This window comes from Carcharodon carcharias, chromosome 18 (assembly GCF_017639515.1).
Source record: "Carcharodon carcharias isolate sCarCar2 chromosome 18, sCarCar2.pri, whole genome shotgun sequence".
NCBI classification, from domain to species: Eukaryota; Metazoa; Chordata; class Chondrichthyes; order Lamniformes; family Lamnidae; genus Carcharodon; species Carcharodon carcharias.
Genome location: NC_054484.1, coordinates 73,355,475 through 73,371,711, shown reverse-complemented (window position 1 = coordinate 73,371,711; position 16,237 = coordinate 73,355,475). Strand labels below are relative to the sequence as shown.

At 44.9% G+C, this 16,237-nt stretch overlaps 1 long non-coding RNA gene across 1 annotated transcript in view; it reads right to left on the bottom strand.

Moving 5' to 3' along the window:
* The window catches only part of LOC121290327, a 31,428-nt gene extending 19,701 nt beyond the window's left edge, over window positions 1-11,727 (bottom strand). The window contains exon 1 of the long non-coding RNA XR_005945771.1: window positions 11,444-11,727. This is a non-coding gene — a long non-coding RNA (uncharacterized LOC121290327). The remainder of the gene's footprint in view (window positions 1-11,443) is intronic.
* Window positions 11,728-16,237: the final 4,510 nt, after the last annotated feature.

Genomic DNA, 16,237 nt, shown 5'->3' with positions numbered 1-16,237 from the left:
TTAGGAAGATGTAACTCTTTCGAGTACAAACACGTTTCCATCTGTCCTATTCAGATGAAATTACATTGTTTCATAATTTGCCATTGTGAGATTTGAACTCTTGATCTTGGGGTTACAAACCCAGTACCATAACCACTTGGCTATTTAGGCTGCACAGCATGGGCATGGGTGTTAATCACTTGTACATAATGTTCATTATTGTAAATAAACTCCCAAGAATGTCCCCCTGCCTATGGCTCCTTATCCTGATGAACAGTGTTTGTGTCACTCAAATGTGAAACCTTTCTGCACAAGATAAAGGCAGGTGTCACAGTCCAGGGCCTCTTCCCTGTGCTTTGTGCAGCCTTCAGACCAAAGTGATTGTCCAGCCTCACACTCCGTGGACACATTACTGATGCCTGCACCTTGACGGTTCTTGTCATTGCTGCCAGAATGTCATGGACAGGCGTCACAGAGTTGCAGCATCTCTTCAGCATCTGTGACCAATGACTCTGCTCCTGAAGGGGGCTGGTGATGAAAGCGGACAAAGGACCAGATGCTTTTAAAGTTTCATGGCTGCGTCTCTATGATATGAACCTGAGCACGGAGCCTAAACCAGCTGTCCTCAGCCAGACAGGAGTCAGACATTCTCAGAGGCTCTGTGAAGATCTATGGTGTGTCTTTACTGCACGTCATCATCATCCTCCACAAATTTAGCAGCCAAGGGGGTCTCTGAAGTGCACCTTCCTCATCTGACCAGGGTGAGGGCCTCATTGCTGTCATCGTCGCCTTTGAGGACCTCCTCACCCTCATCACCGTCAACGTCGTCCTCACTGAGGGAGACTTCCAGCTCCTCCATATCCTCCTCAACCCCATTGCAGCGCCAGGTGGTAAAGGGCGCAGCAGATGATGGTGATGCATGACACCCTCTGTGGACTATATTGCAGGGCCCCACCAGACTGGTCCAGGCACTGGAAACTCATTTTCAGCATCCCGATGGTCTGCTTCACCAAGGTGCGAGTTGCAGCATGAGCCTCATGCAGTCTGAGGCCGCCACACAGGTGTCATCAGCCACGGCCTCTTGTCCCTGAGGAGCCATCCCTGCAGCCTCTGTGGATCCTCGAAGATGTCAGGGATCTGTGACCGACTGAGAATGTAGGCATCGTGCACACTCCCTGGAAACCGTGCGCAGACCTGCAGGATGCATTTGTGGTTGTCACTCACCAAATGCACATGCAGCAAATGGGAGCCCTGGCGGATGACATAATTGACTCCTTGTTGCAAAGGAGATCTGAGCGCCACGTGAGTGCAGTCGATCGCACCTGGCACCTGTGGAAAACCCGAGATCTGGGCAAGTCCAATCGCTCTTGCATCCTGGCTTTCCTGGTCCTGGGCGAAAAGCACCAAGTTGTGTGCCTGGCAAAGATGGCATCCATGACCTCATGGATGCATTTGTGGGTGGCGGATTGTGAAATCCCACAGGGGTCACCTGTGGAGCCCTGAAAGGAGCCAGTAGTGTAGAAACTGAGCCCCATAGTCACTTTCACAGCCAGTGGCAGTGGATACCCTTCGTGTCCCCAAGGCACCAAATCCTGAAGCAGGTGGCAGATGTGACCGACCAGCTCCCTAGACATCCTAGACATGCGAAATCTTCAGCGACACTGGTTCTCGATCATCTACAGGAATGAAAGGCAGTGTGTATAGACCCTGGGTCTAGCTAGACACTGACCAATGGCAGCTCGCTGTGGCTCTTCGGTGACATGGGAGGCCCCACCACCCCTTCTTTCTGGGGATGCTGCTCCTCCCTCTGCGCAGCCAGGCACCTTCCTCACTCCCTTCTCCATCGTCTCTGCTCTCTGTACTCCATGAGGCATACTAGGCTCCTGATTTACACCTCTATCAGGATGAAAGAGAGAGATGCGTGGGTTAGCATGGGTATGCTAAGAACCTCTCTTGGTTAAGCCTGGAGGCCCTTTAGTGCACCTCAGAGAGTGCTGGCCACCACCTGGATGGCCAGAGTTTAGTGCGCTGCGTGACTGCCCGAAACCCCACCCACCTCTGCCCCACTCCACCTGACCGATTGGCGGCAGCTTTGTCTACTTAACTGCAGGCTGTGCTCTCAGCTCATGTGTAGGCATTCTCCTAACCCATACTGCAAGGCTGTGCTGTTAGCTTGAACCATGGGGGACACTGGTCCAAACCAGGATGATGACATCGCAAGGGGCTGTGAGCGCCTCCACTTGTGACTGCTCCATGGCCAGCTTTAGCAAGGAGATTGTACAACATGCCCAGTCATCCAGCTGTCTGCGGTCCACTAAAATGCACATTAGTTTGCAGTCTGTTCCCAAGGGGTGAAAAGCTCTGGGGCACTTGGGGGCACTTGCATGCCTGTGTTACTTGAGTGGTCATAGAGTCATAGAGTCATAGATGTCTACAGCGCAGAGAAAGGCCCATCGGCCCATCAAGTCTGCGCTGGTCAAACAAGCATCTAACTATTCTAATCCCATTTTCCAGCACTAGGCCCAAAGCACATCCAAATACTTCCTAAAGGTTATGAGGGTTTCTGCCTCTACCACCCTTTCAGTCAGTGAGTTCCAGATTCCCATCACCCTCTGGGTAAAAAAATTCTTCCTCACTTCCCCTCTAAACCTCCTGCCCCTTAACTTAAATCTATGCCCTCTGGCTATTGATCCCTCCACCAAGGGGAAAAGTTCCTTCCTGTCCACCCTATCTATGTCCCTCTTAATTTCAGTCATGTCCCCGGTCAATCTCCTCTGCTCCAGGGAAAATAGCCCCTGTCTATCCAAAATCTCATCATAACTAAAACTCTCCAGCCCTGGCAACACCCTGGTAAATCTCCTCTACACTCTCTCTAGTGCAATCACATCCTTCCTATAATGCGGATTCCAGAACTGCACACAATACTCTAGCTGTGGCCTAACCAGCGTTTTATACAGTTCCAGCATAACCTCCCTGCTCCTATACTCTATGCCTTGGCTAATAAAGGCAAGTATCCCATATGCCTTCTTAACCACCTTATCTACCTGTCCTGTACCTTAAGGGACAGGTGGACATGCACACCAAGATCCCTCTGATCCTCGGTACTTCCCAGGGTCCTACCATTCATTGTATATTCCCGTGCATTGTTTGTCCTGCCCAAGTGTAGATAAGCTTGAGGCCAGACTCCTTGCATGTCAATGTGGCTGCGTCTCAACTGTCTCAGCTGCAGAGGAATTGTCACTTTACACAAGGTTTCTCTAGTGCATGGCTGCTTCCCTCCCCCAACCCCGCACATGCTTGTGCACTACCTTCAACCACTTGCCTCCAACCCAAATCACCTTAACTGCAGGGCATCTCTTGCCCCCACGCCTCCAACGCGCCTCAACTTTGAAGACCAACAGGTGGCCCTCATGAGCGCTGCACAATGTTACTGTGTACTCACCACTGAGTTACCTTCAAAGAGCAGCCCGCCAAGTGCATGCCTTATATATGCTGTTGTGAAACACACCGATATGCAATCATGCCGACGTGGATGATGATCCAGTGTGGGGAGTATGATTCTAGCAGGCGGGCCTTATAATGATATGCAGATGTATTACAATGAGGTTCCCAATATCAGATGGCGGGAAACACGGCCCACCATTAAAGGGTTGAGCAGACGATCAGAAACTGGTTTCACAATGACGTGAAATCGATTTTTGGCTTTCTCGCCATATTGTCCACTCATGTTGCCAAGCATGCCTGATGCCAGCAGATGTGGAAGATTCCGCCCTATATATTTATTACTGAAAAGTGAACGCAGTAACAAAGGCAGATTCATATCCTATCCCATGACTGAAGGATTGTATCGAGAAAGTACACAGTCAACGTTTATCACAAAAGTTGACTTGCTGCGAGGGTATTGGCAAATGCCCTTATTGGGAAGAGCAAAAGAGATATCAGCTTTTGTCCTGCCAGATGGTCTATATCAATGCAAAGCACTGCCCTTTGGTATGAAAAATGCATCAGCAACATTTCAGAGACTAACAAAAAAAGTGACTGAGGGTCCTGAGCAATTGTGTTGTTTATATTTATGACAATTTATAGTATTTAGACAAACACGGGAGGAACATTTATAACATTTAAAGGAAATATTTTATGCAGGAATCCAATTTGGTTGTAAATTTGGCTAAAAGTGAATTTGCAAAAGCTCAAGTTACATATCTAAACAGCACTATTGGACACGGTCAATTGGCTCCTTAAGATGCAAAAGTAGAAGCTATTGTGGAATTTCCAGTGCCTAGAACAAAATGGGAGGCTTTGAGGCTTCTAGCCACGAGCGAATTTTATTGGAAATTCATGTCAACTTTCAGCAGTGTAGTTGCTCCACCGATGGAGATGTGTGGCTGCACAGAGGGAGGAGCAGCGCTTGCAGGAAAAAGGGGTCCACATGCCGCCTAAGAGCCACAGTGAGCCCCCATTCATTCATGACTGAAAACCAGTGTTGCTAAAGACTGTGCATGTGTAGGCAACTGGTCAGCCACATCTGCCAGCTACTGCAGGATTTGGCATCATGTGGTCATGGAGGGCATTCACTGCCAGTGGCTGCAAAAGTGACCGCGGAGCTCAATTTTTACGCTAGTGGCTCCTTTCAGGGCTCCAGAGGTGACCTCTGTGGGATCTCACAAGCGTACTTGCTTTGAAACTCCTCCAGAAACTTCAAAGGATTCTGGTTAGTATATATGAATGTCTCTGAAGAACTATTTGCAACATACACTTCAAAATGCTGCAAAGTTAACACCAAACTTAAAGTCTCTTTCTCTATAGTTGAATATTTCTTCTGATGGAAGTTCAACTTCTGTGAGAAATGTCCTACTGGCTTCTCAATTCCCAGTTCATCTTCCTGTGGCAAGATATCACCAACATTCAAATCACTGGCATCAATAGACAACTTAAACTTGCTTTGTATAATCAGGTGCTGATAAAATAGGCGCAGGAATTAGTACAGCTTTCACACTGTTGAATGCATTCTGACACTCCTCTGTCCATTGGAATTTTCAGTTCCTTTTTAACAATGCAGCCCATGGAGCTTATTGTTGCAATCGCTCAATTTACAAATTATACATGTGGCTGGATGAGAAAATGTAATTGCAGGTATATTGTCAAGAGTTTAAAACCCAAAAGAACTTGGATATTGGCAAATGGAGAATGGGCTGGAATGAATTCTATTTTTACAATATACTTGTATGCATTTTCATGGTTGGTGCATGTACACTTTAGCGTCATATCTTTGTAGAGATAAATGCAGTAAGGAATACGAAATGAGTTGAGAAAATGAAAGCAGCTTTTTGAAACTATGATGGTTCTTTTTTTTTGCAAGGAGGGAGGTGTGAGAATGGATGTTATTTTAAAAATATTTTTGGGGAATATTGGCCTGTAACCTCTGAGCTCCCCAGTGTCAGATCTGGGGGGCACCCCAAAGATGCACTGGGGAATCCCTCTCAGAAGTTCCCAGGTAAGGGTTTGCATGGCTTTTACCCAGAAGTGCACACTTCCTCTGGACAATTGGGAACCATCTGAAAATGCAGTTTAAATTACAAACTTCTGATGATTCTGCCGGGGTAATACCAATAGTTACCCAGAAAAGTTAGAAGAATTAGAACCTCTTCTAACCCAGATAGACACCACAGATCTCCCCCGCCCATCAATCCCTGACACTCCCCAACCCTGACCTCCAACACTGCCCCACTCCTGACTTCCAACACCCTGTGACCTCCGACAACTCCCACCCATCTGACCTGACATTACCCCCCCACTGACTTGCGACACCCCCCAACACATCTGACCTCTGACACACCCCACCAGCCCCCCACAACAGCCCCCACCCCGCAACCCCAGACACCCCCCTTGGACCTCTGATCCCCCTCACCCCCCAGACTTCCCCCGGACACACCTAACCCTCCCCCCCATACCAAATCCTAACTGCTTACCTTAGACACTTACTTCCCCCATGGCCTGTCCGTTTCCCCAGCTCTTTAAACTTACCAGTTTATGGCAGCTAGCGTTGTAAAAAATATGGCTGTGGCCTCCTTGAGTATGCTGGAGCTACACTTCGCTGGGGCCTGTCTTTTGCTGCAGGCCCCAAGCAGCTCCAGAGAATGGAAGTGGCAACATAATTTTCAGGATCCTGTAAGTAGATATTTATTTCTTCCAATTCCTGCACATCAGCACTTTCTGCCGCTAGCTGAAGGTTACAGTCCATTGTATTATCCTGTGAAGAAGGCCGTGTGCCTCTGTGTGTGTGTAAATGATTTGCTTAAGCTGTGGAAAGGTTACTATAGACAGGTTGTCTGGGAGGTTTAAGACATGAAGGGATAGAGGTCTTAGGTTTGTGCATTTGTAATGAGATATTATGGGGGGTTTGATGTCCAGGTAAATAGGTTGGCTGTAACATTTGCATTTTTAGATAAGTTGAGTTTGTTTGAATGTCAAAGGGAATTCAGAAGTGATGAGAGAAATATTTTTGCATCTTACAGGAATTCTGTGGGTAAATAGAAGAGGGTATATTACATTATTTTGACCTGAAAGCAGAGACAAAATAGAAACATAGATGATTTTATATTTGGAAGGATTTGAGTTTCAAAGGGATGTAAGAACAGTGAAACCAGAAATGAAAGGGGGAGAAAGCTATTTTAGAGTTACTGGGGAGAGTTTAGTGGTTGGCTGTTGGGGTTGGCTGTTGGCTGTGTGAGGAAGATCTTCTGGAAACGGCTCTAGACTGGAAGAAGACACAGTTTGAATCAGCTGTTCAGTCAAGTCAGAAAAGTATTGGGCTGCAAAAAGCAGTCTTGCTCTGAAGTCTTGGATTTCTACAGTAGAGTGGAAGAGAGTTTAAGAAGTTGTGTCGTAATGCTTTATTAAAGCTACAGCAGTTTGCCTTGGGTACTTTTACTGGATTTTTATAGTTAAACATCTATAAAGGAGTGTTACATGGAAGGTAAAAGCACAATACTATGGATGCTGAAAATCTGAAACAGAAACAAAAATTGCTGGAGAAACTCTGCAGGTCTGACAGCATCTGTGGCGAGAAAGACAGAGTTAACGTTTCGAGTCTGTATGACTCTTCTTCAGAACTGTTCAAGGAAGGGAAGGGAAGTGTCAGAGATGGACCAAGTGAAAATGATGGAAAAGTGGAGATTGGAAGCAAATTAATAAATTTTTCCAAGTCCCGACAAGAGCATAAAGCTGCACCGAAGTAATCATTGACGTACCGGAGAAAGAGTTGTGGAGGGGGCCGGAGTAGGACTAGAATAAGGAATGTTCCACATAGCCCATAAAGAGACAGGCATAGCTGGAGCCCATGCGGGTACCCTTAGCCACACCTTTTTATTTGGAGGAAGTGAGAGGAGTTGAAGGAGAAATTGTTCAGTGTGAGAACAAGTTCAGCCAGACGGAGGAGAGTAGCATCTCTGACACTTCCCTTCTCTTCCTTGACCTCTCTGTCTCAATCTCTGATGATAGACTGTCCACCAATATCCATTACAAGCCTACCGACTCCCACAGCTACCTCGACTACAGCTCCTCACACCCCGCTTCCTGTAAGGACTCCATCCCATTCTCTCAGTTCCTTCGCCTCCGTCGCATCTGTTCTGATGATGCTACCTTCAAAAACAGTTCCTCTGACATGTCCTCCTTCTTCGTTAACCGAGGTTTTCCACCTACGGTCATTGACAGGGCCTTCAACCGTGTCCGGCCCATCTCCCACGCATCCGTCCTCACGCCTTCTCCTCCCACCCAGAAACATGATAGGGTCCCCCTTGTCCTCACTTATCACCCCACCAGTCTCCACATTCAAAGGATCATCCTCCGCCATTTCCGCCAACTCCAGCATGATGCCACCACCAAACACCTTTCACTCCCCCGTCGGCATTCCGTAGGGGTCATTCCTCCGGGACACCCTGGTCCACTCCTCCATCACCCCCTACTCCTCAACCCCCACCTATGGCACATCCCCATGCCCACGCAAAAGATGAAACACCTGCCCCTTCACTTCCTCTCTCCTCACTGTCCAAGGGCCCAAACACTCCTTTCAAGTGAAGCAGCATTTCACTTGCATTTCCCCCAACTTAGTCTACTGTATTCGTTGCTCCCAATGCGGTCTCCTCTACATTGGAGAGAACAAACGTAAACTGGGCGACCACTTTGCAGAACACCTGCAGTCTGTCCGCAAGAATGACCCAAACCTCCCTGTCGCTTGCCATTTTAACACTCCACCCTGGTCTCTTGCCCACATGTCTGTCCTTGGCTTGCTGCATTGTTCCAGTGAAGCCCAACGCAAACTGGAGGAACAGCACCTCATCTTCCAACTAGGCACTTTACAGCCTTCCGGACTAAATATTGAATTCAACAATTTTAGGTCTTGAACTCCCTCCTCCATCCCCACCCCCTTTCTGTTTCTTTCCCCTTCCTTTTGTTTTTTTCCAATAATTTATATAGATTTTTCTTTTCCCACCTATTTCCATTATTTTTAAATCTTTTATGCTCCCCCACCCCCACTAGAGCTATACCTTGAGTGCCCTACCATCCATTCTTAATTAGCATATTTGTTTAGATAATATCACCAACTTCAACACCTCTGTGTTCTTTTGTTCTTTTGTCTGTGACATCATTTGATTATCTGCTCCTATCACTGCTTGCTTGTCCCTACAACCACACCACCACCCCCCCCACCCCACTTCTCTCCCCCCATCCCCACCCCCCCCCAACCAACCTTAAACCAGCTTATATTTCACCCCTCTCCTTGGATTCATCTAGTTCTGTTGAAGGGTCATGAGGACTCGAAACGTCAACTCTTTTCTTCTCCGCCGATGCTGCCAGACCTGCTGAGTTTTTCCAGGTAATTCTGTTTTTGTTTTATAATACTTAGTAGTCTCCTTTGTTCATGGCATTTTCCCTTGTAGCTGCTGGATTAAGAAGATCATGTCAATTGTAGATCTTCCAGTCTTGAAACCACACTGGGATTTGGGGTAGATGTGTTCAGCCAAGATCTGCAGTCTGACAAGAGTGACACAGGCAAATACTTTACCCACAATGCTTGTCAGGAAGATATCTCGATGGTTGTTGCAATTGCTATGGTCACCCTTGTTCTTGTACAGGTTTCACAATGTTTCAATCATGCATATCCTGTAGCACTGGCCCCTCCCTCTATCAGAGAAAACAAAGTGCAGATGCTGCAGGAGTATTGGTTTCCTGTGCTTGATGAGTTCAGGAAATATGACACCAGCACCTGGAGCTTTGCCCATGGCAAGCGAGTCAACAGCTTTGATAAGCACCTCCACCATGGGTCAATATCCAGATCTACCGTGAGCTTCCTTAGTAACAGTGTTCTCCCTAAAATACAATTCAAGACAATGTTCCACCCATCTCTCTAACTGTTTATTGCAGTCGGGGATGACATCCCCTGCCTTTGTTTTCTATGAAGCTATTTTCTTTGCTGATGGATCTGTTACCTTGTTGATTCCTTTATACTTGCCCCTGACATTCTCTGTGTCGAAGGGCATTTGGATATTCTGGCAGAGTTGTAACCAATAGTCATTGGTGCACCACATACCAATCTGTTGGACTTTACTTTGAGCAGCTCTTAGTGCTTTCAGAATCTTCTCACTCTGATGTCTCCTGGAATTAATGAGACTAAACTGCTTGTCTTTAATGATAGGTTCCATCACAGTGATGTTAGCCTTGAACAAGTCAGCATTTTTTCTGCTCTTGCTTTCCATATGTTGAGAGTGCTGTATTGTCTCAAAGTATGATCCATTTTGCTCCTGCACTCTGTGTGGGAATGCCGGAGAGCACTGTCTAATCGAATTGCAGAACTGTTGTTTTTTTACCTGGGCAGGCAGTGTGGCTGACATTGATACAGGGATGGCATTTCTGCTTTGAATGATAAAGCTTTGAGGGTTGCATCCTAATCCAGGTTCACACCAGGAAGTGATCTGTATTACAGTCACCACTGTGGCAGCTGCATATGTTGAGAATACTATTCAGAGGGTCACATCTGGTGATGATCAGATCCGGCTGGTGCTAATGTCCTGATCTTGGATGTCTCCAGGAAAACTTGTGGCATGGTCTGCTCTGAAAGAAAGCATTAGTTACACAAAGCTCATGGTGGCAGCAAAGCTTAAGTAGTCTCTGTCTGTTCTAATTCATCTTTCCCAGGCCATGATGCCCAAGGTAGGAGTGCCATGCCTCATGGTCCGCACCCATTAAATCCCCCAGTGGGTAAAGATATTCTGATTTAGGGATTCTGCTGACAGCTGTGTCAATCTCCTCATAATTTAAGATGTTGGCTGACCAATGGGACATGATGGTTCTTCCCACTGTTGGAGATAGTCCTTTGCACCTGTTCCCTATGCCCATAGATTTGGGCTTATCACTCGTAACTGCTGTCTACCGTGTTGCAATGATACTCTGCAGTGAAAATGGAGTGTGCTCTCCAGGGTACAAGCCTGGACAAAATTTATTGAGACTCCAGTCTGCCCAAATGTCAGGGTCACCCTCTTGACCTCCCTGGTTGAGTCCAAAGAAATGCAGAACGCTATGTTTGGCACCAACTTGGCTGCAGGAAAGATGCCATATTTAGATATCAGCGCACCTTTGGGCTCCAGTCCAGACGTTTTGTCAGGGTTTACTCCTTTAAACTTCAACTACCCCAGGGTATCCACACACATTGGAGCTCTTCGCCCATAGCTGGGAGTATGGTGCATGAGTGCCATTACGTGCCCACGTGCCCACGGCATGTCTGGGGGCCAAACCTCCTCCGAGTTCCTCTGAAGCTTCAGCCGAGGGCCATGAAGCATCAAATATCCATGACTTGTCACAAGGAGGCGCAGCTGAGGACTCGCTGGCGGAGAGGCTGTGTACTGACAGGTAGAAACATACACATTTTGTTCTCTTTTTTGCATTGCTTCTAGCCAGTGATGTTGGTTGAAAATGAGAAGCAAACTAACACACAAAATGCTGTCTTCACCCACACACAAGACACATCAAATCAACCTGTTGGCCTGTATCAATGTTTAAATTCTATATAATTATTGAAAGATGGAAAGAAAATCCTTTAAATTAAATTCCTTTTGCCTCAAGCAAGAAAATTTGCTTGTGACATTTTTCACAGGCAATACATTCCTCTCCATCAAACAGCATGTACCGGCTAGTTCACATTAGGACAACCTACAGCAGACTTTCAGTTCACTTAATTTTAAAGTTTGTGTGTGCACACTCTGCAAAGATGCGGCTTTAGTGGATTGTGATTTAAATAACATGTTTGAACAGAATCTCTGTGGGATGTTAACTTACTTACATCTGTTTGGAGTTACTGGGAGCCAGCCAGTCTTTGATCTGTTTCTGCTTTTTCTTTTATGACTCCACATACGAACTGTAAATGCAGTGCTTTTAAATTTAGTATCAAACTAAATTATGTCCTACTTACCTTCTTAATTTTGAAATGCAGCAGCTCAAATAACTTTTGTTCAACAGATTTCAGATAAAAGTGCCTTTTTTTTTGATGTGGATTGTCTCTCAATTCCAGTTTCAATTCAAGTTGCTTTACGCCGCATGTGAACAAGTAAAAAAAAATCAAAGATCTAGCTGCCCTGAAAATGGATGTCCCAGCTTCTTATGCGGAAGCCGCATCAATGTTATGTGTTTACACACCTGCATTAAGCAAAGATAGGCTAGGGAAGAAGCATTAACTATATCTGTCCTGCAATTCAACATGCTCCTGGAACACTTGATTACAAGTAGCGAATGAACCTAGGGGGAAAAAAAATCTCCCTTTGGAGCATCCAATGGGCAGGCAATGATTTAGGGGAAGTTGGGGGGAATTATAGATTGAATTTTAACACCCAGAAATGGGTGGGGTAGGGCCAGGTCAGATGTTAAAATTTTAAAGATCTGAACCATGACCCCAACCAGCCTTCAACCCACCCGCTCCCATTATTTATTGGAGGGGGTTTAAAAATTTAAATATTTTAATGAGGTTGGCAGCCACTGATTTGGCAAGCTTGTATCACCTCCATAAAATCCAAGTTGCAAGTTGAAGCACGCTTCCCAAAATACTTGGAATTTTTCCTGATTTAACTACTCCACCCGCACCTAATCCATGTTAAAATACCCCCAACGCCCACCCCGCCAAGTCTCCGCCCTTTTGCGCATAACTTGCCTTTTTGGTGGACAAACGAAGTGAGCAATGCAAAATCTTACCTAAAACAGGCAGATGATGTTTAAAAAAACACACCCCTGCTGCACTTTCATGTCTTTACATTGGATATATAGCAGATTCATAAAATGTCAATATAAGATGTGAGTTGAGTTGTTAGGTTAGGTTGAAAGGTTTTTAAAGATTCTTACACTGGAAGTTTTTTCAACTCTTTTCAAGTTTTTTTTCAGTGTTGCACTGTGGGGGTCAAAGGGGATTTTCAGGCCAGTTTTCAGGTTGCAGTTTGCAATTCCCTTTAGACATGTCAGTCTGTATCACTATGTCCTGTTGGATACCATCACTCCACCTTCCCAGCACCTTGAATTAAAGTCTACCCTTATTTCTTCTTGTTGGAGGATCAGTGACAAAGTATCATCAATTGAAAATCACCACCAAGAAAGTGAAGATGGAGCTTTGGAGAAATTTCTTTACTTGGCTCTTGCTGCATATGTGTCCATCATGGCAGTGGATGTTGTGCCATTCAAGTGCCCTGCTCTGGTGACATCGGAGACTTCACTCATATATTGAAATAGGGCTCCCACGCTGTAATTGGAAACCTGACATAAAATTCACTGCTACTGGGCGGGTTTCCCAGGGCTCGGGAAACCTGGAAATGAATGGGATGTGGGAGCTGCCAGCTGTATAAGATGTGTCTTTTTCAGCATTAGTCAGGAATGCAATATCTGAACAGCCTCAACATCGTTACTTAAATGGTAAGAATAATGAAAAACAAGACAGAAACAGATTTTAAAGGTTTTTACAAAAAAGTCGTTAATTAAATGATACAAGTACAAGGTTAACAAAAGTTTGAGAAAATGAAAAAAGTTATCTAGTTATCATTAAATTGGGTTTGATCTGTCAAGGAGCTGCCATGTGTCCCTAATAAGCTGCATGTGGCTTTAGAGCCTCAGGTTGCAGTACTTCTAGGTTGGGAGGAGCAGCAATGCTCCTCCAACCTCTTCTGGTCTCCTCCTGCCCATTACGGCCTCTCTCTTCCCCTACACATTTTCTGACCTTCCTCCTCCACTGCAGCCATATCTGACCTACCCTAGCCCTGCTGCTGCAATCCGAAACCCTTCCAAGTTACTATGAAGTTGCATCAATATTTGCATTTAGGCTAGCTCAGCATATCTGGGATTTTAAACCAGCAACACAAACATTCATAGCAAGAAGCTGGGAGGCTGGAGATGAATTTCCTCCTTGTTTAGATTGACTCTGGATTAAAAGATGCATTTTTAGTTGTTTGTTTTTAGTACAGGTGAATATCTGTAATTTGTGTGTGTATTTGGGCCTTGATGCTTGTTGCTTCTGGCCACAGTAACTTGCCTTAGTCGAAAACAACCTTGTTAACAAAAGTTCTTTCATCAAATTAGTTCACATCAAGGGGAAGCAGACTGTACTGGACTGACGCAAAGAATTAGGAAGGTTTTGCTCTGCCATTTGTTTAACCTTTCACCTGCCAGTTCTGGCTTTATGGATATGGTAGAAAGTTCCAGACGTTGTGCAAATATAGAGACATACAGACAAAGAAGATAGGAAAAGAAACAACCAGTCCACCAGCGTGTGCCATCCAGGCATGTTGCAACCTTCATGCATTATCAAGGCATCCAACTCCATCCCATTCCAGTCACACAATCTCCCAAAAGAGAGAGAAAAAGAAGTATAATTTTTGGCCAATGTGAGGAACTTAGGGGCTCCACTGAGAAATTCAGCACAGTCCACTTTCTGAGTAGCCAGTGCAAACGTAGCTGCAAAGATTTATTATTCTGAAAAATCAGAACTTAAATGACTCGGAAACTATTTAATTCCCATCACTCCCATCAGACATAACTCAGTTTTATAATAATAATTAACTCTAAAACAGTGGAAATACCAAAAATGTATGAGAAATGTCATTGCAAAGATGAAACATATAAAATAAGTGTGCAAACAATTAATAGTCCAAAGGTAAGGCACAGATTCTAAATGTACCATTAACATCATCTAATGACATAATCACTGAAGATACCTAAAATTCAGCAGTAATTCACTGCTTTTTGCTTCTTTATTCATTATCTGAAAGCAAATTGATTTGATATTTCTTCTTTGCATTATCAATTTCTTTATTATTCCCTATTCCTACAAAACTGCTGAGCATGCAAATCCTACTCCTGGTCCCCCTGTTAGTCAATATTGTTAATGATTCTCTTTCTTCAGGAGAAGAGAAAATATTGCTGAGAAAAGAGATTTTCTTGTCGAAGCTTTTCGTCTTGCACTCATCAGGACAATTCACAAGAATACCAATGTAAGGAAAACAACAAATTTATACTGTATGAGAAGAGAGTGCTAATTGGTAGAGGCATTGTCATGGAGAATGCAACAGAAGAGAGAGTGCAGAATGGCAGAGGAAGACTGCCAATGAAGGTGGTTTGTCCATTGATAGTCACCCTGACTGCCAGTGTGGAGGAAGCTTTGTAGATCAGCAGAGGGGCAGGTTGCAGGCCATTGACAATGGATAGATGGAGGTCTCACAGATACCTGGTGATAACATTTGAAATCACAATGCCACTTGGCATATTATCACTGACTGTCCCTCAATTCAAGTTGATGTCTACTCAAGGTCCCGAATTTCTGCCTTGGCTCTTCATGTAGCTGAACACTCTGATCCTTAACTCATATATCTTTGGGCACATGGGATGAGGTTGTGGGATCCGGAGTGCAGGATTTGCTTCCTTTTCTTTCCTTCAGTGCTGCAGCTCTGCCTCATCATTAAGGTGGTGTGACTCAAAGCTGAATTCAGTTTGGTGGGCAAGTTGTTCCATTCTGACTTGGTAGCAAGCTTCCCACTGTCATTAATATGAATGCAGCCACCTTCAAGGATAGCTTCAGAGTGTCTTTGAGACATTTTCTTTGTCCTTCCCTGGAATGTTGGCCATTTGAGAGTTGAGAAAACAGGACCTGGCGGGGGAGATGGGTTTCAACCATTTGGCCTCTGTAAGGAACATATCTTTTTATTCCTGTTGGACTGTTGTAAAGAACATATCTTTTTATTTTCTGTTGGACTGTGGATTACAATTATAATGGCTGTAGCTTGAAAGACATGTCTACTGGGACAGGATGAGAGATATAGTGTTGCAGTCCTGGAACAGAGTATGCCATGAAAGACAGGATGGTGCCCGAAAGGAGTCCTGGACCAAGGGAGCTTCCTGACAACAGCATTTTAATTGGCTCCTGACCAGGTAACCAGGTTTTTGCGTGGTAGCAGTGAAGCAGAAAGCTCCTGGCCTGCAAAGAGAAAACATCTAAAGTTTCTTTTTCTCATATCTCTATAACATGCTCTCTCTCTGAGGAAACCCCTGTAAAAAGGAAAAGGGGAAAACCACTGTTAGAGACACTGAAAAGCAGGCTCTCAACCAGTGAACTAAATACTGAAGGTGCTGGAAGACCACCTCATGTCATCAACAAGAAGTGAAAGGAACTTGGAAGACATCGATCAAAATCAGCCCATCGAATCCTGTACTCCGGATTGGTGCTATTGAACTGTTTTATCCCACCCTTAAAATCCACGTTTTGTGTGTCGTGTGTGTGTGTGTGTGTGTGTGTAGGGATTTAAGAAGGGGTAGAGTTTAAGTTATAGTGTTAGAAGTTAGCAGTTCATATCTCTTCCTTTTGCCACTGGTTAATGACAGTTTGTTCAATAAACAGTTATTTACTTGTTAAGTGGATAAAGGGGAACCAGTGGATGTACTTTACTTAGATTTCCAGAAGGCATTTGATAAAGTGCACATCAAAGGTTATTGCAGAAAATAGAAGCTCATGATGCAGGGAGTAACATATTGGCATGGATAGAAGATTGGTTAGCTAACCGGAAGCAGACAGTTGGCATAAATGAGTCTTTCTCTGGTTGGAAGGATGTGATGAGTGATGTGCCACAGGGATCAGTGCTGGGGCCTCAACTTTTTAGAATTTATATAAATGACTTGGATGAAGGGACCGAAGGAAAGGTGGCTAAAATTGCTGACGGCACAAAGATAGGTAGGAAAGTAA